Raw genomic sequence first — 26,418 nt, forward strand, 5'->3', positions numbered from 1 at the left:
GCATTTCACCTGACAGGCGGAACAGTTATTGTCTGTAAAAGGAGTGGGGAGAAACATAATATGGAGATTTTCGTCTAGAGGAGATCTTCTTAAAGCATTAGTCTCTGGCTCCTTGTCTGCAAAATGAAGCATGAAAAATTATTAATTTGAGACTACAGAAAAGTCGTGAGGAAATTATTCATGGGGTGAAGGGGTAGGTTGGGACTGGAGATAAATCCATGGTGAGAAAGAACACTAAGGTAACCTGTGAATGAGAATAAGAGAGACAAAGTTGACAAGAAAGAATACTTATGTCTGCTGTTTCTGAATATATATTATGTTAGAAATTTCCTCCTAAAATTAAACAAATAAAAGTAAAGTATGGCCAGAATCTTCGGGTTGGCGAGTGAGGGCTCACCGTCACATAAAATGATGCTCGGTGACGTCGGGCGTGCGTCCCAACATCACCGCGCATCATTCAGATCTTCAGTTCGGCGGGCGCACACCAGAGTTGGTTGTGCCCCCGCTGAACTCTCAAAGACCTATTAAGGCCATGTAAGTATCAATTTAAATAAATAACTGAGCTGCCTGTCCAACCTTAAAGTTGGCAGGCAGGCGAAGAGCCCAGGCGGCCTTCGTGTTTATCATGAAACCTCATCCACGGGTGGGATGAGGTTTCATGAAGGTTTGAAAACATTAATAAAAATTTTTAATGAAATTCATAGACATGTCAAATGAGGGGACATGTCTTTAATTTTTTTTTCTTTATTAAATTTTTAAAAAATCAAAGTAATCTCCTTGAGGCAGCTCTGTTTGTGTCACGCTGGGCGGGCCAATGTTAAATGGCGGCGCGCAGCTAATCACAAGCGGTGATCGGCTGCGCACCTGCCTGTGCCCACCCCAGCCCAACCCCCCCAACTGGAAGAAAATTCTCCCCTATAATACTTCAATGTCTTTGGTACAGTAATATTAAATATCTTAATGGTTAATTATCATTCATAATACTGACTAAAACAGTTTGCTAACTGATGAAGCAAGCTCTTTGAAGTAGCACAGTGATTAAAAACTACCACTGAAGGTAGGTGCTTTAAAGGCTCACTTCCAGTAACCCATGTCGCTTTCATCTGCAAGTGCTGTGCTGGCCTTTGTGTAACAATTCCTTTTCTGGAGACCACTGTTAACCAAGAGTTAGGTAAACTGAGGAGATGAATTTTCTGAATTGCTCAGAAAGATAAGGCTCAATAGATTGTTGAACCCTTGAGAGTTCTGGCTGTGTCACTGTTACACCGCTGTTTTGAGTCACCTTATAGGTTTACTCAGGGTAGAAACCGAGCTGTGTCAGCTTTGTTTTATAATCTATTAAATATGCAGGAGAAATGAATGCCAATGCAAATATTGAAAACAGCACCCTGCCCAGAATATGCATAGAGGAAGTCAGGTTACATCAGAACAGGAGTAAACGTTCAGTCCCTCCAGCCTGTTCTGCCATTCAAGAGGACAAATAGTTGAATTCTACCATGACACCTGTCAGCTCTGTCCATTGATAAAGGTATAACCAGTCATTCAGGGTCCACTGCATGTTACGCCTAAAACCTGGCCACTGATTTTCATAGAGGTATGAAGATCATGAATGTTGGTATCACGCTGTTACGACCAGGTTAGGAGGGGCAAACCGACTCTTTTATTTGTCTCACTCTTGGGGAAGAATTTTTCTCTCATTGGCCAGGCCGCGTGCCCAACCCAAACCCAATGTCATCGCGCACTCTCACAATACTTCCCTCAGCAGGTATGCGTGAGAGGTGGCAGCACACCCGCCGACAATTAAGAGGCCTATTAAGGCCCTTAGTCAATTAGTTAAGTGTAATTTTTCACTGTCCGTCCAACTGTTTGATTGGTGGGTGAGCGAATAGGCCAAGCAGCCTTTTGCATTTTTTGCAAAACCTCATCCACAGGTGGGTGAAGTTTAGACTAGTGATTAAAAAAATATAAAAACTTTTAAAACTCATTCTTAACATGTCCCTGCTCATGTGACAGAGTCACATGAGGGGACATGTTGTAAACATCTTTAAATTCTTTATTTATGTTTCTAAAATTCTTCAGCTCCCTGAGTCAGAACTGTGCCTTCAGGGAGCTTTCAGTGCACGCACCCCCATGCATGTGCAAACTTCTGCGCTCGCCCTTCTCCCTTCCCCACCCTGGCAGTGCTGAGGCCCTGAGCGTACCTTTCTTGCTGGCTGGCCATTAATTGGCCAACCAACATGAAATCACAGTCAGGGCCTGACTGCGGGCAGCGGTAGGTTTCATGGATGCTCCTGGGCCCCCCCGCTGCACCCGTCCAACAAGGTAAAAATTCTGCTCCTGGGCTGGTTATAACAGAGTTTGAATTTAAAGAAGAGGTGATATTGCCAATTAACTGTGTGTAGCTTGGCGTAAGAAATAAACCAGTCAGATTCCTTAAGTTGGCAAGTAAAGGGTTAGTTCTAAAACTCACTCAGGTAAAGATGCAGAAAATATTAACAAAAGGTTTAAAATGTACAAATATGTCCAACTATCCACTAATGTAAAAATAACACACACACAACCACCACCTCCTGCACCACCGCCACCCCCCCCCACCCTCAACCCAAAGCATGCATTAAATAAATAAAATTCTGCAGAGTATTAGATCTTAAAACCTGGCCAAGGAGAAAGTAAAGTAAAAAATAATTATTCACAGATTTTCTGAATGCTTGTTTAAAGTTGAAGGGTCACTTTCCACAGCAGTGGCTGGTATATGGGTCTCTCACTGAGCAGTTAAAGCTGGTTGTTTATTTTTTCTCTTGGAAACAGTAGTGTTGATTCAGAATCCTCCTTTGAGAACACTTACTTTGCAGCAGTGAGGTTTTCTGGTGGGTTTTCAAATCATAAACAGTTCAGCTTTGATGAGAGAGGTTTCAAAGAAAGAGAGAAGGAGTCAAGATATTGCCCCTGTGGCAGTCTCTCCGGCTATCAGTTCAAAGCCAGTATCTTTTTACACCCAAGAGTTGAATCACATGACCTCTTTCTGGTGTCAATCTGGGTTTATCTTAGCCATAGTCTCTGAGAGCTCCCTAGAGTCTTTGTCTCCATAAAGTAGTCAGTGTCCTTCATAAATGCAACACAGTTGCTGTTGTCGACCAGTGTCCTTTGCTTAGCAAAAGCGTTATTTTTCAAAAAGTTCTATATATATATATATATATATTATATATTAATATTTAACTCCCAGCTTGGCTTTGCAGAGGAGCTGCCAGATTCTTTAGCAGTTTGATGACCTAGTTGAAAAAGAGGTCTGAACATGAAAATGGTTGAGGTTTATCACAAGTATTGGACAAATAATGCGATTGCTCCACCAACCTAACATGCATTTTAACTAGGGTCTTTGTGCCCTCTCATTGATCTACAGGGCTATCAGAAAGCAACTCTTTACTGGGTAAAAGGCAAGTAGCTGTGATTAATTCAAGGTTTCCAAACATAGATCTGCAATGTTCTATAGATCATAGGTATTAACTTGTCTATGCCTCCCTGGTGGTAAGTCATTTAATAGAGCTGGCAGTATCTGATTGGTGGGCAGCTCTCAGTGGTTTGGAATTCTGCCCCCAAGGTCCTTCTGGGGAAGGCTCACTGCTGTCCAGTCAAGTGCCTGAGTGGCACTTAATGCAGCAGCCTTCCCCAAAGGAGGCAATGCAGGGCTCCCACTGGCTCTCCAGTCAGCGGATGAAAGCCCTGTTGCCAAATTCAGCCCCCTGTGTCTACGACATCACCCATTCACACTAGAACCATGACTTGCTTTTGACAGTTGTAGAATACTGTTTATATAATCCTAGTACTACAGTATATCAATAGTATCAACATGAGTTAGTGGCATACACCACTGCCAAGTTTCAAATGATCCAGCAATGTTACACCAATGATGAAATGATGTATGAGGAGAGATGGAGTAGGATGGGCCCGTATTCTCCGGAGTTTAAAGGAATGAGATGTCACCTCAGTCAAACATATAAAATTCTTACAGGGCTTGACAGGGTAAGTGCTAAGACTCTGGTTCCCCTGGCTGGTGAGTCTAGAAGTAGGGGTCAGAATCTCAAGATAAGGGGTTGGCCATTTAGGGCTGAGATGAGGAGAAACTTCTTCTCTCAGAGGGTTGTAAATCTTTGGAACTTCCACTCCAAAGGGCTGTTGATGCTCAGTCAACGAGTTTATTCCAGCCTGAAATTTGTAGATTTTGGACACTGACGGAATCAAGGGAGATGGGAAGTGGAGTTGATGTAGAAGATTGGCCATGATCTCATTGAAGGTGGAGCTGTTTGCCCTACTCCTGGTCCTATTTCCTATGTTCATAAATAAAGAATAAATGTTAGGCAGCCATTGTATATGATGTTTGCCTAAAAAGCGATGTGTAGATGTCACGCATTGGACAAATACTGTAGGCAATCACTCTTTGTTTCCATAAGAATAAACAGAAATAAACATTAAAATAGTACATCTATGTATTAAGAAATGTTGATAACGTGTAATATAAATGCATTTAATATAGATTCAGATGGTGCAGAACCCAGTGATGTTATGCCATGGGAAAAGTGACATATTTCAAAGTATCCAAATACATAGAGGTTGAAGGGTCATGAGGACTCGAAACGTCAACTCTTTTCTTCTCCGCCAATGCTGCCAGACCTGCTGAGTTTTTCCAGGTAATTCTGTTTTTGTTTTGTATCCAAATACATAGATGGCTGTATAGTTGTTGTTGTCTTAGTTGTGAGCACAAAAACTGCTTTATTTGGTTAACTTAAGCTTCCTGTCTATTGGCCATATTGTGGTTGCTAGAGGAATGGTCTTTGAGCAGTTATTGAATTTCAACAAAGAGTCTTCTGTTGCACGGATAAATGGAGAGATAAAATAAAGACTCCTGTGAAAATACCTCCTGAAAGTGGTGGTTCAAGAAATCAATCTTATAGAGTGTTTCACAATGGATCTGAGTGAATCCTCTCTTATTTATAAGTAACTGAAAGAAAAGAAAACTGGCGTAGATGAGTGTGGACTTCTGTCATCTGTCCCTGTGTCTTAGAGACTCACTTTTCTGTTTCTTTATCTGCTCATTTCTGGAAATTGTCCCCACCTTTTCCTACCAGGTGCCCTGTTATTTAATCTCTTTGAAATCTTCCACATTCAACAATTCCTTGAAGTCTGCCAAATCTCATTGACTCCTCCACATTTGTCACGTCTCTCGGACCACCCATCCTTCAACTCAAATTCAGGATTTACCAGATACAACATATCTCCAGATAAAGGCAAAATATTGCAGATGATGGAAACCTGAAACAAAAACAGAAAATACTGGAAAAACTCAGCAGGTCTGACAGTATCTGTGGATAGAAAGACAGGGCTAACATTTCGAGTCCGTATGACTCTTCTCCAGAGCCATGTTGGTACATTACGTCTTCATGTAGATTCTGGATTTTTGTCCAGCAAGGTTGTAAGCAGCGCTTTGACTTCACTAGAGTGATTGCTCAGAATGTCAACTTAAATGGACATAAGGAGTATGAGCAGCAGTTGGCTATACAGCTCAAACCTGCTCCATCATTCAATAAAATCATGATCTTCTACCTCAGCTCCATTTTCCTGCCACTTATTAAATTAATGGATTGGATCTTCCCCTCAGCAGTGGGAACTGCAAATTGTGCCATATTCTGACTTGGCAATCATGACCCCATCATTTCTTCCCACTCCTATAGTACTTTTGTCTCTGTGAGACATGGTCAGGTAATGATTAGGTCTATCACCTCCCATGGCTGGCTCAAGGCAGTGACAAAGGCACGCGAGTGACGAGGCAGGCTGGTTAGAAGGTCTGCTTATGTTTACTGGCACACCAGTCCCGTTCAATTCAGGGTTGTTAAGCTCTCTAGCTCTCACATCTCAACACCCTCCTCATAACCACACCCACCCCTCTTATGCCCCATCCATGCCCCCCATTCCCACTTCATCAGTTGGAAACATAGACAGGTTCATGATGCCAATCATTGAGTGTGTGCTAAGATTACACCTGAATGAAGTGCCAGCACCATAATTGACCCCACTGAATTAAATTCAGAAATAGATAATGTGGGACCATAATATCAGACCACAAAATATGCAAAATGGTGGACACACACAATCCCAAAATGTCAGGTTTAAAAAGAAAATGACTGCCCATGCCAAAACATTAATTAACTCATTAAAGTAACATACTGGATTCCGTATTAATTCATAACAGCTTTTCCAAATGAGAGAGATTATCTAACAGATTCTTCAGTGTATACTCTGGTCTTCCCAGCTTCAGTATATAAGCGGTGCATTAAATGCAGCAATGTCATATACAGTTACTGTTACTGTCATATTAAAAATCTGGGTGAAATTCAGATAACAGCTGTATTATCAGATAAAAGTCAATACAGTCAACTACGTTGCCTCATTCTCATCATGTAAATAATTTGCATTTAATTCTTCTATTTCATCAGCCAGTGCAAATAGTAAAAACTATTCTTTTTGCTGTAGTGGTTAATTTCTGTACACCTTCAGCACTTGAAAGCTACCCAATGAGCTGAAAGATCAACAGGTGAAAAATCCTTTTGATTTTGCCTTAGAAATAGCTTTGAATAATATTAATGTCCTACACAGGCAAAGATGCAGGCACCGCCGCAATAAAACTGTCAGTCAGATTTACACAAAGTTCTGAACTTCAGAGTGGTTTAGATTGGTGAGTAGTAATATATTGTAAGTGGCTGTTGGTGCAGTCTGAAAGCGCTGGAAAAGTTCCAGTCAGGTTGATCAGATGCAGCGATATTAAGTTACAAGATCCTTAAAAAGCTGTGTATCTGCTTTAAAGAAATACAGCACTACAAAGAGGAAGCTTTATATATATGTCCATTTCTCATAGCTTCGTGGACGAGGATTTATTACCTCACTTTCAAACGTAAACTCCAAAGTCCAATCCACGGGGTTGCAAAGAGTGGAGTGATGTCAACGTGACTCTACACAGTAGGTAGAGATTGATTGTGGTTGTGAGTTATGGTGACTTAGTATGTTTCAGAGTATATCGTGAGTTTTGAAGGTGATGAGATACTTTTTTGTAATTTGCTTGCTGCCAGCTCTGGTGTGAAAGTAATAATGTGAACTCATTCTTTACAAAGATTTTGTACTCTAAATTGCAACAGGATTAGAAGCAATGTCTACATTTAAAATAACCTTGTTGTCCACCATTAATTTGTTAAATTTCTTATGAGCAATCTCTAGTAAATATCCTGCTCACATCTAAAATCTATAAAGGTACGTGGGGGTTGGGGTAGAATCAATTGAGGCATCTTTCCAACACTAAGCTTGCTGGATGAAGGTAGATTCACAAACAGCAGGACACCCACAGTGAAAACTGTAAAGAATCCAGAGTTGTGTATCTTGACACACATAAACTATTCTTTTGTAAAGATTCTCAATCTTGCTTTCAATTTTCTGAACAAGTTCATTTTTTTAATCTCAGAGTTTGTTTTAAATCTCCATTTTAATAGGTTCCTTACACAAGCATTCAATAACCCAAGAATTGACATCAGTGAAGTAATCAATTATGGCACAAGTATTTCTGGAAAGCATTCGCTGAAACTAGCCTAAGAGATTGAGGCAGAAATGAGATGAAGATCTCCCCTTACCAACCCTTGATAGCATTCATGACTGCATTGATTTCTGTCATTCTTTACATTGTTCCCAGTGGGCACCAGCCTACAAGATACACTACCTCTCCTCCTGACTCCTCAGCAGTGATAGTAACTCTAGACCCCAGTTTAAGATTACAGAACAGAGAAGGGCATATATTCTTTGGTGCCAAAATGTTATTATATTTACTGACTCTTTTTATGAGCCACAATATTAATCATCCTTCCCTGCTCATTTCTCTCTTTCTCCAGCTGTAAGGGTTTAAGGATTCTTAAAGGGGTAGTGCAACACTGCCATGGATGATGGCAAGCTCAGTTATTATGATAGCAGCTTAGAACAGTAAATGATGTTACCAATAGCAACAGGCTATCTAACATGGTGGTGAACAATGAGTCTATTGAGATCTTTTCAATAGTGCTATTTTTGAAAAAGATTAAATTGTTCAAAAGGAATCATCCGGCTTAAAGATTTCACTTTATAAACAATTGAACAGGCTGCAGCACAGTGGCTGTGACCTATTACGTTGAACACTGCTGAGAAGGCAGTTTATTTCTATTTGTGCATTTTGATCGAACAAAAATCAGATATTTCTAGAAGTAAATAAACTATTCTGGGGAGAGTTTCCCCCTGCCCCCACACCCCCATCACTCTCCATTTAAATTCTTTCTGCCAAGCAAACAGAGCTATTGGGTGCAACAACTAAGCAAATAAAATGCAATGCAATTACTGTTAACTTTGCAGTCTTAGCATACTGACATACTGTCCTGACATCCAAAATCTGGAGAACAAACTGGTACATTGGTACTTATCTGATATTGGGACTGAGCTGTATTGCCATGGCAATGTAGAGGCAGTCCAGTACTGTGGCTAACCTGCAGTCATGTCTGTACCACCCACATTGTCAACAAATACACTCTATTCCATCTCTCACTTTAATGAGCTTCAAAGCTACAGAAAAATCAAGCATTGCAGTACTGTACATTTTATCAAGCCAGGTAGCATAAACATATCCAACAACAGCTCCAACTGCCATGGCATTAGCAGTCATAAATTGCAGAACTAGAGATCCAGTTTATCTGCACAGATGATGTTAACCTTGAACAGGAATTTATAATAGCTGAATCAGACAATAACTGTTTAGTTCAACAGTTTCTTTCCTGGGGTCAATGCACAAGTATCGTTCAAAAAATAGTCCTTAACTTCCAGGGCTACAGTATAATTATTTGCATAAGCCCAAAGCTGCCTTTCTGCAGCTCTGCATAATTAACAAATCTGTTCTAATCAGTTTTATATCTAAACCAATTACTGCAATATTGTCGACATTTTTCCCCAAGAATGGTAAAAATTGTAAAACCTTACTATGATGATAGTCAAGTGTGAGGCTAGTTTTGAAATACTGAGGGCAGAATCATCCCAAATTTGCACAAAGTGCAGCCGCGGGCAGGAAAGAGGACATCTTACCCACAGGACGCAATGGTGGGTTTTTATATTGTACCATCCCTTCCCGGCACGTCCCGTCTCATTAACAATGCATTCACAGGAAACACGCCAAATTACTGGCAGATGGGCTCAGGTTTGCCCACCCCACCATAACCTCAGCGCTTCCTCATGCTGGGCGCCAATTTAAAGTGCACCAGAGCACATGCCTTCATGGCTACAGACCAGGACTGCTCCAGGCGACAGAGGCCCCGAAGGCAAAGAAGACGCAGTGGAAGGCCGCTGTGATGTCCTCAACTCTAGCTCTGGCTGCAGGAGGTCCACCAGAGTTACCAATCTAGCCTGGGAGGCGGTGGCAGTCACCGTGGCTCAGAGGAGGTCAGCCACCCAGAGTAAGAAGAGGATGAATGCCCTCGCCCGTAAATCAGCCTCCTCATCACTCTCAAAACACACTGCCAATCTCATCACGCATCCACAGGGATTTCACACCTCAAGAGACAACACCACTAACTCTCACTCACATCTTCACATCTTCATCAGGCTTATATCCTCTTGAGCTCTCGTCTTCATCCCATCCATGTCTCCGCTCACCACACAAACATTCCACGCAGTGCCATGTGTCCTGCTCACACCCTCTCCATCTGCTTTCATGTAGTAGAAGCTGGCTCACCAAAGCAGGGAGCGGTCTCAGGTGGGGGGCTGAGTGCCCCACATTAGGCCCCTCACTCACTTTGAGGACTGTGCCATTGATCTGACTGGTGAGGGCGTGAACTGTGCCTGCAGCAACAGTGAGGTCAGCGGTGAACACCCACCTGAGGATCCTGCACCATATCATCCCTCCTTCAACGCAACTATGAATGCGCTCTCTCCTGCTTTTGACTCTGTTGCCATGCACTAATTATCTCTACTCTGGTTCACAGGGATCTCCGTCAATCGACTAACACCCTCAGCCAGCCAGTCCCCTCAGCTCCATCTGTGTGCTCACCTCCAGCCAAGATGACACCTCCTCCTTTGAAGAGCTGGAAATAAGCAGCCTCGAAGACCCATTACAGCGCTTACCCACACTCTGCACCAGCACAGAGACACACACCTCAGTGGGACTTAGATCTAGAGCAGGCTCGGGGTTACAATCTGGTGGTCACCACACGGACACATGTCCGCAGCAGGAGGAGGTAGGTTCAGCCGAGCTCCCCGGCACTTGGAGGACTGCTGGGGAAAAGAGACATGCATGAGGCCTGATTCAGATGGCGAGCCTCTGGATTTGGCTTTCCAATTCATTATGGTGAGTCAGCAGAAGGCAGGGGAACATCACTCATGCTGTTGGAAGCCCTTAACAGAGTGGCACATGAGTCAGAGGAGTGCATCTGCCTGCTCTCTGATGAAGTGGTGCCCACATGCGCACATATGGAGGTCTCCATGGGAAGGATGGCAGATGTCATAGAAATCTCAATCCAGCAGAAAGCAGAGATACGCGCAGACTTGCACTCCATCATGGGTGAATTCCTGCAGTGGCAATGCCAGGGGGAAACGTGGCATTTCAACATCCCTCTAGGTGTTTCTACCCCTCAACGAGTCAAGCCGGGGCCCTCGAGCACTGAGGGGAGGAGGAGCAGAAGCTAGAAACTCCTGGCTCATCCAGGCAGGAATTTCAGAGGCTGTCCTCTCCCTCCGAGTCCCCTTTGCCTGTGACCCCCTCAATCTCTTTCTTTGTCACCACTGAGGGAGCAGCTGGCCCACAGGAGGACAGCCAAAGCAAGCCAGGGCCCTCAAGACCTCAGCTCTCCAGAAGACACATGCCTAAGTCATCAGGGGCAACAAGGCCAACCACTACACAGGCTGTCTCCACCCCTGCTGCGGATGTCAGGGCAGCACCAAGAAGGAGTGGTAGGCCTAGAAAAGTTAAGAAATTCTGATCACAAGTGGCCCAACAAGTGAACACATTTTGTCACTTTATAATCTGAAAATCTATTCATTTTCACTGAATAATGTATAATATTGTCTTTTACCTTCATTTACAGGCTTCGCGAGTCCCCTCACTGCATCCTCCCCCCACCCACCCCTCACCTCTCCCCCACTCCCAAGAAGTGTGTGTGCCAAGACATTTTGGAGCCTCATGCAGTCACTCTACCATGCAGGCGAACCCGTCACCCAAGACAGTCATCTGACTATTCTGAGCATTTTCAGTGCTGCCTGCTGGAGTTCTCCTCCAGCTGTCCATCTGAGCTGACCTGCATCTCCGCTCACCCACTGATCACACCCCCATGCAGCACCTGTGCCCATCCAACACAAGACTTACGATTTTGACAACAATGGTTGTAGTCAGATTTTTGCTCATCTCCTCTGCCCTTTCCTCTCCCCCAGTCACCCATGTCCTTTCCCTCCCTACCAACACCTATTAATCCGAACCTTTTCTTTTCCACAATATTCAGGTGAATGTGCACGTTCCCTAACTTGCCGAAAATCCCACCCCTATCCACATTGACCTCCCCGAACTCCTTCTTTCCACCCACAGGGTCGGTGTCTGCCTCTAAGTCTCCACCAACCACCCTCACCTTCACTTCTACCACTACCAATGCACCCTCACTCTGCCACCCTTCCAGCTCCCTCTGCCCCTTCTCATACTCATCATTCCCTCCTACCACGCTCACCCTCAGTTCACGCTCCAGGAGGCAGTCATTGACTTCACAGACCCCTCCTTTGCACGTTCACCTGGACATCCCCCCTCGCTTAATCCCTCCTCCATGCTTGCTCCCTGCTCCCCTGGACACCTTCATCCACCTGGACTCATTCCCCCATCCGGACTACTTTCTCCCCATGGAACCCTTCACCCCTCAGTATTTCTTCCTCCCTCTGAAATCCCTCTTACACCATCCTCCCCCTTACACCTACCTCCCCACTTGCCACATTCTTCCCCATTACACCCTTCTCCCCAGTGATCTCTCCTGCCCTCCCCCAACCTCACCCCCCACCCGGCACCTCCCGCCCCCCCTGCAACCTCACCCTCCCTCGACACATTTGCCATCCCCTCACAACTTTCACCCCCACCCACGCCCCCCACCCCAGTACACCTTCTGTCCCAGTCAAACCTAGGCCTGCCTCTCCCACCTCCATCCCCGGTACACCGTCCTCTCTCACTCACAGCTATACCTTCCTCTCCCCCACCCCCTGCCGATCATCCAGAGCAGCCCATGGCCATGACAGTGATGTTCCGAAGCAGACGAGCTGCTTCATGGCAGAGCCATGTTCATGAAAATCTACCCAGCATGTGATGCATGTGCTCCTCCAGGGTCTGGCACCTGTAGGGCTCCAGCATCTTCTGCTCCTCAATGTGTATGATGTAAGCAAGGCCATAACGTTGAGTCTTGACTTCTCCAGACGTGTTTGGGGTTGGCATGTTCCGGTGTAATGGTAAATCTGGTGTGGGGGGACGATTCCAGTTGGGGCCTTACTTTGCATCTCATTAGCAGGATGCATATCAGGTTCACGCCAGCCTCCAGCGGGATTGGCATTCTGCCATGGCGCACACCGTTGTATGATCCCACTGTGCTTTCACACCAGCGTGAAATCGATTTTTGGCCATCTCGCCATATTGCCTGCTTGCCCTGTCCACCAAGATGCCCAGCACTCATGGGGAATGAAAATTCTGGCCTGAGATTTTTTTTTAGGCATATATTTCCTTTAATGTATTGCATAAGTTAGCACTGAAGTATGATTTTGTTTTACATATGAATTAGGTAATAGTATTTATTATCCTTTTTTTATTCATCCAAGGCATATGAGCTTCACTGGCTAGGCCAGCATTTATTGCCCACCCTTAGTTGCCCTTGAGAAGGTGGTGGTGAGCTGCCTTCATGAACTGCTGAAGCCCATGTGGTGTAGGTACACCCATAGTGTTGTTAGGAAGTTCCAGGATTTTGACCCAACGACAGGATGGTGAGTGACTTGGAGGGGAATTTCCAGCGGTGCTGCCCTTGTCCTTCCAGATGGTAGTGGTCATGGGTTTGGAAGGTGCTGTCTAAGGAGCCTTGGCAAATCCCTGCAGTGCATCTTGTAGATGGTACACACTGCTGCTAATGTGCGTCAGTGGTGGAGGGAGCGAATGCTTATGAATGTGGTGCCAATCAAGCTGGCTGCTTTGTCCTGGACGGAGTCAAGCTTCTTGAGTGTTGTGGATGCTACACTCGTCCAGGCAAGTGGAGATTATTCCATCATACTCCTGACTTGTGCCTTGTAGATATTGTATAGGCTTTGGGGAGTCAGGAGGTGAATTTCTCGTCACAGGATTCCTAGCCTCTGACCTACTCTTGTAGCCACAGTATTTATGTGGCTAGTCCAGTTCAGTTTCTGGTCAATGTTAAGCTCCAGGATGTTGATAATTGGGGATTCAGTGATGGTAATGCCAGTGAATGTCAAGGGGCAATGGTTAGATTCTCTCTTGTTGGAGATGGCCACTGCCTGACACTTACGTCACGTGATTGTTACTTGCAACTTGTCAGCCCAAGCCTGGATATTGCCCAGATCTCGCTGCATTTGGACATGGACTGCTTCAATATCTGAGGAGTTGGGAATGGGAATATTGTGTAATCATCAGCAAAAATCCCCACTGCTGACCTTATGATGGAAGGAAGGTCATTGGTGAAACAGCTGAAGATGGTTGGGCCTAGAACATTATCCTGAGTGATGTCCTGGAGCTGAGATGACTGACGTCCAACAACCACAACCATCTTCCTTTGTGCTAAGCATGACTCCAAGCAGCGGAGAGTTTTTCCCCTGATTCCCATTGACTCCAGTTTTGCTGGGGCTCCTTGACAGATGCATCTGCGGCAGGCAGGTTGGTGAGGATGTTTTTCCCTCTTGTTGGTTCCTCACCACCTGCCGCAGACCCATGTCATTTAGGACTCGGCCAGTAGTGGTGCTACTGAGCCACCCTTGGTGATGGACATTGAAGTCCCCCACCCAGAGTACATTCTTGCCACTCTCAGTCCTTCCTCCAAGTGGTGTTCAACATGGAGGAGCACCAATTCATCAGCTGAGGGAGGGCGATACATGATATTCAGCAGGAGGTTTCCTTGCCCATGTTTGACCTGATGCCATGAGACTTCATGGGGTTCAGAGTCGATGTTGAGAACTCCCAGGGCAACTCCCTCCCAACTGTATAACACTGTGCCACCACCTCTGCTAGGTCTGTCCTGTTGGTGGGACAGGGACAGGACATTCCCAGGGATGGTGATAGTGATATCTGGGACATTATCTGTAAGGTACGATTCTGTGAGGATGACTATGTCAGGCTGTTGCTTGACTAGTCTGTGAGACAGCTCCCCCAATTTTGGCACTAGCCCCCAGATGTTAGTAAGGAGGATTTTGCAGAGTTGATGGGGCTGAGTTTGCCATTGTTGTTTCCGGTGCCTAGGTCAATGGTGGGTGGTCTGTCCAGTTTCATTCCTTTTTTGTGACTTTGTAGCAGTTTGTTACAACTGAGTGGCTTGCTACGCCATTTCAGAGGGCATATAAGAGTCAACCTTATTGCCGTGGGTCTGGAGTCACATGTAGGCCAGACTAGGTAAGGATGGCAGATTTCCTTCCCTAAAGGGCATTAATGAATGAGATGGGTTTTTATGACAATCGACAATGGTTTCATGGTTATCATTAGACTTTTAGTTCTAGATTTTTATTGAATTCGAACCCGGGTCCCCAGAGCATCACCCTGGATCTCCGGATTACTATTCCAGCAACAATACCACTACGCCATTGCCTCTCCCTTTGCTTTCTTCCCTTCTGCAATCTGCAATGCACTGAGTTAGAAGCTTTATCTATGGAAGGAGTAGATTTTCCACCTGGCATTGATAGTTCTTTAGGTGCTGCTGTCAGTGAAGAAATATTACACTTACAGGTAGTGATATCATTAGTGTGTTAGCCAGAAGTTTATATTTCTCACTTTGTTCAGTACTCTAGCCACAACTCAAGTTGCCAGTACAATTCAACAATGCTATTAATGAAGGACTGTAACGCTGGAAAAGTCACTTTTGTGTTATTACCCTGGCACGACCTGCATTAATCAGTGCCAGTTTTTAGACCAAATTGAAACTGATCTAAGTAGCATGAGAAGACTGTGAAAGTGCTCATAAAAATGTATCAGAATCACTGGGCTGCAGTTTAAACGCTTTGTAAAATCATCTCTGTTCTTTGTACCAAAGCAGAACACCCCTGTTGATCAGATCATGACTGTTGATTCATTATGTTTGTATTGACCACTAATATTGTGAATAAACGTTTTGAACTAAACCAAAGATGTACAACCAACTCCCACAAGAAGCCTTGTAATCTCTAACAGTTATACAGCAAACAATTCTACTGCGTGTGAAATATTACCATAAATATATATATAGTTAAAGCTCCTTAGACTAGTGTAAAGAACCTATATTTTTATTTCTTGAACTGTGACTTTAAGATTGGACTGTGGCTTTGAAAAGCTACAGTGGCTGCAATTTTTAAAAATGGTCTCTGAAGCAGGAAGAGAAGATCTACAAAGTTGCCATTTCTTGGAACAAGGTGTGCCAGGTTAGATGTTGGTACTGGAAAGGACATGCCTAAGAGAGAACTGCCTAGCGACGGCGTTTGATTGGCTGATGACCAGGTGATCATTTGTGATAGCAGTAGCCAGAGAAAAGATCTAAAAGCCTGTTTCTCTCCTATGTTTTCGGTAAAGCTCCACTAATTCTGGCATAGTAATTAGCTAGCCAACCCTCACATCTCCGTATCCTATTTTTTGAGAAATCACTAGTAGAGATGTTAAAAGCAGGTTTTGAGCTAGTAATCTACAGACTGGAAGTGCTGGAAGATCAACTCATGTCAGCAGTGCAGATCTGCACAGAACTTAGAAGACTTCAAGCAAAATCAACTCATCTAACCCTATACTCCAGATTGGTGCTATTGAACTGTTTTTTCCTCACCCTTAAAATCCTTGTCTTGTGTGTTTTATGTGTGTGTGTGTGTGTGTGTGTGTTTGTGTATGGGGGTTAAAAAGGGTTAGAATGAGTTATAGAGATAAGAGTTAACAGTTCATATTTCTTTCTTTTGTTATTGGTTAAAAACAATTTGTTTAATAAACAGTTATCTACTTGTTAAATTTACAAGCCTTGGGCTTGTATTCTGTTAATCTAAATTAAATTATACAGTAAGGTAAAATTGGGGCAATTTTTTTGTTGGTCTGATTAAACTTTTCACATTTGCTCGAGGAGCAGTGGGGTGTGATATTACAGGGCACTATCCCCAGTGAGTCGTGACACTAGCCTCCCATAAATTGGTCAAAACACAGATTTCACCTGAGTTAAAGCCAAATAGATCATGGTTAGTACAGCAAAACAGCACAAGCTATCTTCAGCAGTTGAATTCTTAGTAGACTTACAGACCTGATTTAATGAAAAATGTGCTGTTGTAGTAATCAAAAGTTCAGAATACTTTGACATGTGGGGAACATTAGGTAAACTAAAGGACAAGGAAGCATATCTCCTTCTGAAGTTCCAGCTTCTCATCAGAAGTTCAAGATTTTAGTATTGAAAACAAAACATTATCTTTCATTAGACATTTGCCCAGATGATGAGCTATGACTTCTGAAACTACACCCTGCCTTGTGCTAGCAAGCAAGTGTAGTTGACACCAATGTTAACATTTTTGGCAGCATATATACTTGCTCCATAATGATAGAATGGAATCAGAGGATGGTTTTCCATAGAATCAGGGGTAGTGTCAGGGAGAATTATAAATGTTAAATCTTGATTCAAAAAAGAGGGTAAAGATAAGCTCAACTGTCATATGTTTTATAATGGTATAAAGGTGCCAATCACTCATAAGAGATTGTGCAAGCACATACTGGGCAGAATTTTCTGCCTACCGGGCGGGCAGGCCCGACCCAATCTCCGGCGGTTGGGGAGCGGATCCCCTCCAGAGAAGCGGGCCCCGCCACCATTTTAAGTGGGCATGCCTTAATTGGCCCGTCCAGCGTGACGCCTGGCGGGAAGCGCTATGTGTTCCCTGTGTGGGTGGAGTGGGGAGGGCGGTTTCCCCAAATGCGAGGGTGTCACTCTCAGATGTAACATTGCATTGTGCAGATTTTGCTTGGTCTGTCTCCATTTGAGAATTAGGTATTTCACCATGTGAACTACTCGTTTAGCTAGGCCATTAGGTCTCGGTAATGAGGAGGAGAAATAGTAGTGTGATTGACATTCCACTTCTCACACATATCCTGAAATGGCTTGCCAAAAAGTTGTGGACTGTCATCCATGATGATCTCTCTAGGCACACCAAATAAACTGAAGATAGCACTTAGGAGTGTGCATGACAATTGCGCTTGACATATTGTGCAATTGTTGAATAATGAGCTACTTTATAAAGTAGCTGACGATGATGTTGAAGTCAGTGCCATGAGACCAAAGAGGTCGGATGTGATTTTGGACAAAGGATGGGTGGGAATTAGTGGTTCTTTGTGCTGACTTGGCATATGCTCTTGACCTGCCCACGCTTCTTGATGATGACTTCAGTGTCATTGTTCATACCCAGCCAACAGACTGTCTCTCTTGCAAGTCTTCTCATCCAATTCATGTCCATGCGTAAATGATGAAGTTGTTGAAGAATATCAGGTCACAAAGATTCCAGTAAGATGACCTGTCTGCCTTTAAAAATTACTCCCTGGGAGATGCCTAGCTCATCCCAGCAAGGCCAATATAGTCTCATGTCTTTGTGGACATACTGAATTGAATTAGGCCATCCTTCAATGATTGTTTTCCATAGTTTCTGTAGTGTGAAATCTTTTGTTGTTTCTTCTTGTAGCTGCTGGAATTTGCATTGCACAAAATATATCCTATCAGTTGATGGACTTTCATTTTCCTGAAAGTGTAATGTTGCAGCTCCCTTGAAACTGCCAATTTTGTCAAAACATTCTGAATATTTCGGGGTTAGGTCATAAACTGAAGCAATAGGAGCAGCTTCGGAAGTTGATCTGCATGTGATGTCTGACTGATTCCACGGCCTTAATTTGCAGCTTGGCAGCCGAGCATGATCGGCAGGCTCAGGAATGTTCGGGAAACAGACCGCTGACTGCCAATTAACGGCCAGCCAACGTGAAGTGTGTGCTGGGTTGGGGACAGGAGGAGAGAGAGCGCTGAATTCAGCACTGGCGCAACACAGCGCTGAATGAAAGCTCCCAAAAGACAGAGAGCTGCCACAGGGAGCTGAAGAATTCAAATTGAATAAAAACCAGATTTTAAAAACCAGGAAAAAATGCCCATGCATCTGACACAGTCCACCTCAACATAGACAACATGAAAATTCTGTTCAAATGTTCTTTTTTTATTTAATGATGGAAACCTCATCCCGCCCTTGGATGAGGTTTCCTGAAAAATACCAAGGCTGTCTGGCTGATTTGCCTCCCCCCCGCCCCGCCAGGCATAAGGTTGGACAGGCAGTGAAAAATCTAAGTTAATTGTGCGGTTAATGTGCCTAACAGCCCTTTTAATTGTCAGTGGGCATGCTTCCGACTTTAGCGCATGCCTGCCGACTGAAATATCGCATGCGTGCACAATGACGTCAAGACATCATCACGTGCTATTTTACTCTCGAGCGTGATGGGCGCCCATATGGATTGTTAATAGTTTGAGGTCACGGCATTCTGGTAGACCTGCGATCATTAGCCTTTAGCCTTCATGACGTAGAACATCTGTAGCACCCAGGAGGATTGATTGTACTTGCACTCCAGGCCTATAGAAGCTGTACATGGAATTAGTGAACTGTTGTTTGCTGAAAGATTCACAGCAGTAGGTTTCGCCAAGGCCTACCATGTCTCTAGATGCACGTCTTTTAGAATTCACAGGAGTAGTATGTTGGCACTTGCCCTGTGTCAATCTTTGTCAATAATGAGGAGTTACCAACTTTCTTTGGGCAGATAGTTTGAATCGTGGCAAACACTGCAGATGGTGTGAAGGAATCTATGTTTTCCATGAGATTGACGTTGTGAAACATATTCAGGTTCAATACTCTTCGTCTCAGCATGCCCATCATTGTATTTTCACCTCAGGTAAATGTTTCGCATGGGATACCAGATGGTCATTTTTACTGCTTGATGGCACTATTGTGGTCCATTTGGATCAGTGCAAGGCTCTGTAGCTGCATCAGCCTTTACTCTAGTGCACTGCCGCTGTCAATGGCCTTTTCTGCCACATTCTTTACAGAATGGCTAGAAAGCTGGGCATTTCCTTGGTGCATGCATAAGGCCACACCTTCCACATGTCTTTTTGGCTTTCGATGATCTAATGAGTGCATCAGCAATTCGGTTTATACTTAAGACTTGGAAGCTTTGTCGGCCTGCGTACTTACATTAATCCTGGAGTTGTTCTTCAATGCTATACGTTTTGGGCTTGTCTACCAGATCTTTCTGGAATGCTTCCATAGCAGTGGAAGTGATCACCAATTCAACAGTTCGCTAGTTCTACATCTGTAAAATTACAACATGTACCCATTTCTCTGCACCTGCTGATGAAGTGGTCTATGGATTCTGTAGGCTGTAGACCATAACTTTTGGGGATCCTTCAGCTGTTAATCCTGGTGTATTCAGCCTGTGTAAAGCTTCATTATGATTGCTTGGCAAATTTTTATAACTTGCTTAACTGGTCCAGATACACCTGAGTCAAGAAGCTATAGCTCTGTATGCTGTGTAAACATTTTGAATTCGGATAGTAGGTCAGATACATCCCAATTTAGACTGGTGAATTTTGTGGTTATTTTGACCATATCCCATTGGCATTCTGTTGTAATTGTAGTTTTGACAAACGTAGGAATGTAGCTTTAAGAATAATCTTGTGTGGTAAGATCACATGAACCTCGAGGAGAGCGTTCTTCTTTAGTTAAAGAGTTTGATGCACACATGTAGTTGCTGCTGTCTTGTAAATAAAGTTCAATGTTTCCACCAAGAAGACTTGCCTGGAAAATCAACTCTATAACAACCTGATGATGAGGATAAATCAGATCCAGTAGTGTAGCTCACCCAGTGATTGTGAGTTTCTAAGATAATTAAAAAGAAATGAAGATATACTCATCTGAGATGCCACAGATGGATGAATCGATCCGTTTGAGCCAGCCACAGATGACTGGTCTCAATATATAGAACGTCTTGAGCTCTATTTTCAAGCCAACAAAATTATGGGGCAGGAAAAGCCATTCTCTTGAGTATTTGTGGGAGCAAAACCTACAGTTTAATTCAAAGATTGATGGCCCTCAGTACCCCAGATTTGAAGACCTTCAGTGAATGAATAGACTTTGTTAAGTGACATTTCCAATCCAAGCCCTCAGTCACAATACAGATTTTCAGGTTCAGTTCACGGAATAGAGACCCAGGAGAGACCATTGCTACCTACATTGCAAAATTAAAACAATTAATGCAACATTGTGATTTTAGTGAAACCCTGAATAATGTGTTCAGGGATCATTTGGTATATGGCGTGCAGGAGGATGCTATTCAGCAAGGATTGCTGGCTGAAGTGGATCTTGATTTTAAGAAAGCATTCAAAATAGCGTTTGCGATGGAAAGTGCTGCAAGGGATTCACAAACGATTCAAGATGCGCATAATGCCACCATTTTCCTAGTTGGGTGGGAACGGTCAGCCGAAAGTGGTATGAAAAGCTGGGACTCCATCGCAAAGCCAGAAACAGCCCCCGCTAACCGCAAATTTGGAGGAAACAGCTTAGCAGCAAATTTGAAAACTAATTTTTATCGATGTGGAAACAATCATACTCCTAATGATTGGCAATTTAAAAAGGTGGAGTGTTATTTTTGTCACAAAACATTGCAAAGCAAGATTTAAACATGCAACAAACAAATTCCAATGACGTATATAGTGTGGAAGAGCCAGAAACAACCAATTCTGACATTTATTCTTCAATCAACATAAAAGTTGGGAAATCAGAGCCAATTACTGTCACATTGCAAATGAATGGTGAACCCTTACAAATGGAAGTAGACACTGGTACTTCTAACACTGCAGTAGAAGAACACGCTTTCAGATATTTAAATAAAGGTGCTCAACAATTAAATTTGGTACAAACCTCTGCCAAGTTGAAAACATACGCAGGTGAAGAAAGGTGTAGAAGGTATCACCAGAGTACATGCTCATCATAGACACCAAACAGTACAATTACCAGTGATGGTGGTAGAAGGTGAAAGGCCAAGCCTTCTAGGTTATGATTGGTTGAGAGCTTAAATTAAACTGGTCTGAAATCTTCCAGTTGCAAGCTGGAGGACTGCCAGAGCTGCTGAAAAAAATGACACCATCTTCAAGGATGAACTGGGAAAAACCCAAGGTCTACAGGCCAAGATTTATGTGGACCCAGAAGCAACTCCTCACTTCTTGAAAGCAAGGCCGGTGCCATACACCCTGAGAGAGAAGGTTGACACTGAATTGAACCGGCTAGAGAGGCTGGGTGTCATAAAAGCGTTCAGCTCTCAGAGCAGGCAGCACTCATAGTCCCTGTCCTTAAACCAATCAGGCCATCCGGATCTGTGGGGACTGTAATCTAATGGTCAACAAGGCAGCCAAACTGGACAGATAGCCTATTCCCAAGATTGAAGATCTCTATGCCAAACTAGCAGGAGGGACAACATATACAAAGCTTAACATGAGTCATGCATATCAGTAGCTGGAACTGGATGACGCTTCCCGTGAATTTGTGACCATAAACACCCAGAAAGGATTATATCAATGCACATGCCTGCCCTAATTTGTTTCTTTGGTCTGTGCCATTTTTCAAAGGACAATGCAAAGCTTGCTACAAGGACAACCTGAAGTTGTGATTTACCTGGATAATGTACTAGTAACTGGATTCATGGGAAAGCAACACTTGGCTAATATAAAGGAAGTCCTGAAATGATTTTTAGAAGCAGGAGTGTACCTAAGGAAGGAAAAATGCAGTTTTCAGGCAAATGAAGTCATTTATTTGGGCCACAAGGTAGATGCCCAAGGTTGCAGAGAAGGTTAAAGCAATCAGAGAAGCGCTTGCACTAAGAACGTCTCTGAACTTAAATCATTTTTAGAGATGATACGTTATTATGAGCTTTTTCTACCAAATTTTTCAATGGTTCTAGCCCCTCTACATTTACTACTAAAGAAAAGCCAGCATTGGGTTTGGAAGTCACCCCAAGAAGAAGCCTTCATGAAAGTAAAACAGCTCTTGAGCTCTTCAAATTTGTTAGTGCACTTCGACCCACCAAAGGAATTGTTCCAAACTTGCAATGTATCCCACTATGGAGTGGGAGAGGTACTATCTCACAAAATAGACGACAGTACAGAGAGGCCAATAGGCTATGCATCGAATGAAGCTTTGTGGGTAGAGCTTAGGAATAAAAAAGGGGCAGCCACATTGCTAGGTGTTTATTATAGACCCCCAGATAGTCAGCGGGAAATTGAGGAGCAAATACGTGCACAATTTGCAGAGCTGTGTAAAAACAATAACAATAGGGTAATTATATTAGGTGATTTCAACTTTCCCAAAATTAATTGGGATAGACATAGTGTTAAGGGCTTGGATGGAGAAGATTTCTTGAAATGTGTACAGGATAACTTTTTAGCTCAATATATATAGGGTCCAACAAGGGATGGCGCAGTGCTGGACCTAATTCTGGGGAATGAAGCCAGACAGGTGGCTGAAGTGGTGGTGGGGGAGCATTTTATTGATAGCGACAACAACACAGTACAATTTAAACTTGTTTTGGACAAAGAAATAGACAAGTTGCATAAAACTGTTTTGGATTGGGGGAGAGCAGATTTTAGCAAAATAAGGCAGGTTCTGGCCAAGGTAGACTGGGAACAGCTACTTGTGGGGAAATCTACAGAGGAGCAGTGGGGGGTGTTCAAAAAGGAAATGGGGAGGGTACAGGCTCAACATGTTCCCTCTAGGGTGATAGGAAGGAATAACAAGCGCAGAGAACCATGGATGACCAGGGATATTCAGGATACGATGAGAAGGAAAAGAAAGGCTTTTAGCAGGTACAAGGGGAGCAAATCAGTGGAGGCATTAGTGGAGTGCAGAAAGTGCAGGGTGGAGCTATTAGGAGAGCAAAGAGTGGATATGAGAAAACTCTGGCTGGTAAAAGTAGGGAAAACCCCAAGATATTCTATAAGTATATCAATGGGAAGAGGATAACTAGGGAAAGAGTAGGGCCCATTAGGGACCAAGAGGGCAGTCTATGGGTGGAGCCAGTGGACATCGGTAGAATGTTGAACGAATACTTCTCCTCCATCTCCACGCAAAAGAATGAGGATGAAGGTATCGAACTCAAGGAGAGAGACTGTAATGTTCTTGAGCAAATTGATATAGGGAGTGACAAGGTATTGGAGGTGTTGGCAGGCTTAAAAGTAGACAAACCTCCAGGCCCGGATGATTTGTGTCGCAGACTGCTGAGGGAGGCAAGGGAGGAGATTGCAGGGGCTCTGACCCAAATTTTTAATTCCTCTCTGGCCACAGGGGATGTGCCAGAGGGCTGGAGAACAGCTAATATGGTTCCACTATTTAAGAAGGGTTGTAGAGAGAAGCCAGGGAACTACAGACCAGTGAGTCTCATGTCAGTGGTAGGGAAACTATTGGAGAAAATTCTGAAGGAAAGAATCTATCTCCATTTGGAGAGGCAAGGTTTGATCAGGGATAGTCAGCATAGCTTTGTCAGAGGGAGGTCATGCCTAACAAATTTGATTGAATTTTTTGAGGAGGTGACCAGGTGTGTAGATGAGGGTAGTGTAGTTGATGTAGTTTATATGGATTTCAACAAAGCCTTTGGCAAAGTCCCATATGGGAGACTTATAAAGAAGGCAAATGCACATGGGATACAGGGTAATTTGATAAGGTGGATTCAAAATTGGCTTAGTTTTAGGAGACAGAGGATGATGACAGGAGGATGCTATAGTGACTGGAAGCCAGTGTCCAGTGGCATACTACAGGGATCTGTGCTGGATCCCCTATTATTTGTCATTTATATAACATTATGTTATATAGATGACTATGTGGAGGTAGGATTAGTAAGTTTGCGGGTGACACAAAGATTGGCTGGGTGGTTAACAGTGAGGTTGAGTGTCTTAGGCTGCAGGAAGATAAAGATGGGATGGTCAAATGGGCAGATAAGTGGCAGATGGAATTTAACCCTGAAAAGTGTGAGGTGATACACTTTGGAAGGAGTAATTTGACAATGAAGTATTCAATGAACGGCATAACACTAGGAAGTTCTGAGGAACAAAGGGACCTTGGCGTGTTTGTCCATAGATCTTTGAAAGTAGAGGGGCATGATGGTTGGGTGGTGAAAAAGGCATATGGGGCACTTGCCTTTATCAATCGAGACATAGATTACAAAAGTAGGGAGGTCATGTTGGAGTTGTATAGAACCTTGGTGAGGCCACAGTTGGAGTACTATGTGCAGTTCTGGTCGCTACATTATAGGAAGGATGTGATTGCACTGGAGGGGGTGCACAGGAGATTCACCAGGATGTTGCTTGGGATGAAACATTTAAGTTATGAAGAGAGGTTGGATAGACTTGGGTTGTTTTTGTTGGAGCAAAGAAGACTGAAGGGTGACCTGATCGAGGTGTACAAGATTATGAGGGGCATGGACAGGGAGGATAGGGAGCAGCTGTTCCCCTTAGTTGAAGGGTCAGTCACGAGGGGACATAAGTGCAAGGTGAGGGGCAGGAGTTTAGGGAGGATGTGAAGAAAAACTTTTTTACCCAGAGGGTGGTGACCGTCTGGAATGCTCTGCCTGGGAGGGTGGTGGAGTCTGGTTGCCTCACATCCTTTGAAAAGTACCTGGATGAGCACTTGGCATGTCATAACATTCAAGGCTGTGAGCCAAGTGCTGGTAAATGGGATTAGGGAGGTAGGTCAGGTGTTTCTCACATGTTGGTGCAGACTCGATGTGCCAAAGTGCCTCTTCTGCACTGTGTGATTCTGTATCCAGAACACTTACCACAGCTGAAAAAGGATATTCTCAGATCGAAATGGAAGATCTGTCGATTATTTTCGATGTAAAAATATTCCACCAATACGTGCACGGGTGACACCCCATGATAGTATCAGACCACAAACCACTTTTGGGTCTGTTTAGTGAGGGAAAGGCTATGCCTCCCATAAGTTCTGTATGAATTCAAGGATGGGTCCTAACTTTAGCAGCATATGATTGCACCTTGTGTATAGGCCAGGGACTCATTTAGCCAATGCTGATGACCTAAATCACCTTCCTTTGCAAGAGAACAATAAACATGTCCCAATTCCCCAAGAGCTCGTATTAGTGTTGAATTACCTGGATTCCTCGCCAATCTGTGCCAAGCAGATAAAAAACTGGATGAATCATGATCCAGTCCTATCTTGAGTGAGAGGCCAAGTGTTACATGGATGGGCCCAGGAGCCTGTCTCTGATGAATTGAAGCCATTTGTCAACCGAAGACACAAAATGAGCAGTCAAGATAGTATTCTATTAAGGGGTACACGAGTAGGAGTTCCTTCACAAGGAAGGGAACCACTCTTAGTAGAGGTACACAGTGCCCATCCAGAAATTTCATGAATGAAGATGATAGCACAAAGCTATCTTTGGTGGCTGGGAATGGACAGTGATATTGAGTAGGTAGTAAAACACTGTGTGCAATGTCAACAGCTACAAAAGTTGTAAGTCCCATTACATCCATGGGAGTGGCCTTGTGGACTTTGGGTGAGATTGCACATAGGGTACATTGGTCATTTTCTTGGAATCATGTTTCTAATGATTATGGATGCTCATTCCAAGCTGTTAGACATTTATGAGGTTACATTGCCAACATCAAGCACTACTATAGAAAAGCTACACCAAAGCTTTTCTATCCAGGGATTGCCAGAAGTAATCGTTTCTGGTAATGGTACTGCATTTACTAGTGCTGAATTTCAAAGATTTGTCAGCCTAAATGATATCAACCATATGAAGACAGCACCATACCATCCGTCATCTAACCAACTGGCAGAAAGAGCAGTATAAACTTTTAAGGCAAGAGTGAAAAAGTTAGCAGGTGAATCGTTGGAAACTAAACTTGCTCATTTTCTATTTCACTACAGATCAGCCCCCCCCTACACTACGACAGGTGCAACACCTGCAGAATTACTGATGAGGCGTCATCTTCGAATAAGACTAAGTCTGATACTTCCCAATTTGAAGGGGAAGGTGAACAAAAGTCAAGGGAACCAAAATGTGACTCATGATTTGCATAGTCATGAGAGGCAATTTACTGTTAGTGAAGCAGTATATGTAAGGAA

At 43.7% G+C, this 26,418-nt stretch overlaps 1 long non-coding RNA gene across 1 annotated transcript; it reads left to right on the forward strand.

Annotated features, from left to right (window-relative positions):
• Positions 1-431: 431 nt before the first annotated feature.
• On the forward strand, positions 432-26,418 carry LOC121280789. Its single transcript, XR_005943709.1, has 3 exons — positions 432-534; positions 4,532-4,685; positions 26,221-26,418. It is a non-coding gene; the product is annotated as an uncharacterized LOC121280789 (long non-coding RNA).

Source organism: Carcharodon carcharias, chromosome 8, assembly GCF_017639515.1.
Source record: "Carcharodon carcharias isolate sCarCar2 chromosome 8, sCarCar2.pri, whole genome shotgun sequence".
NCBI lineage: Eukaryota > Metazoa > Chordata > Chondrichthyes > Lamniformes > Lamnidae > Carcharodon > Carcharodon carcharias.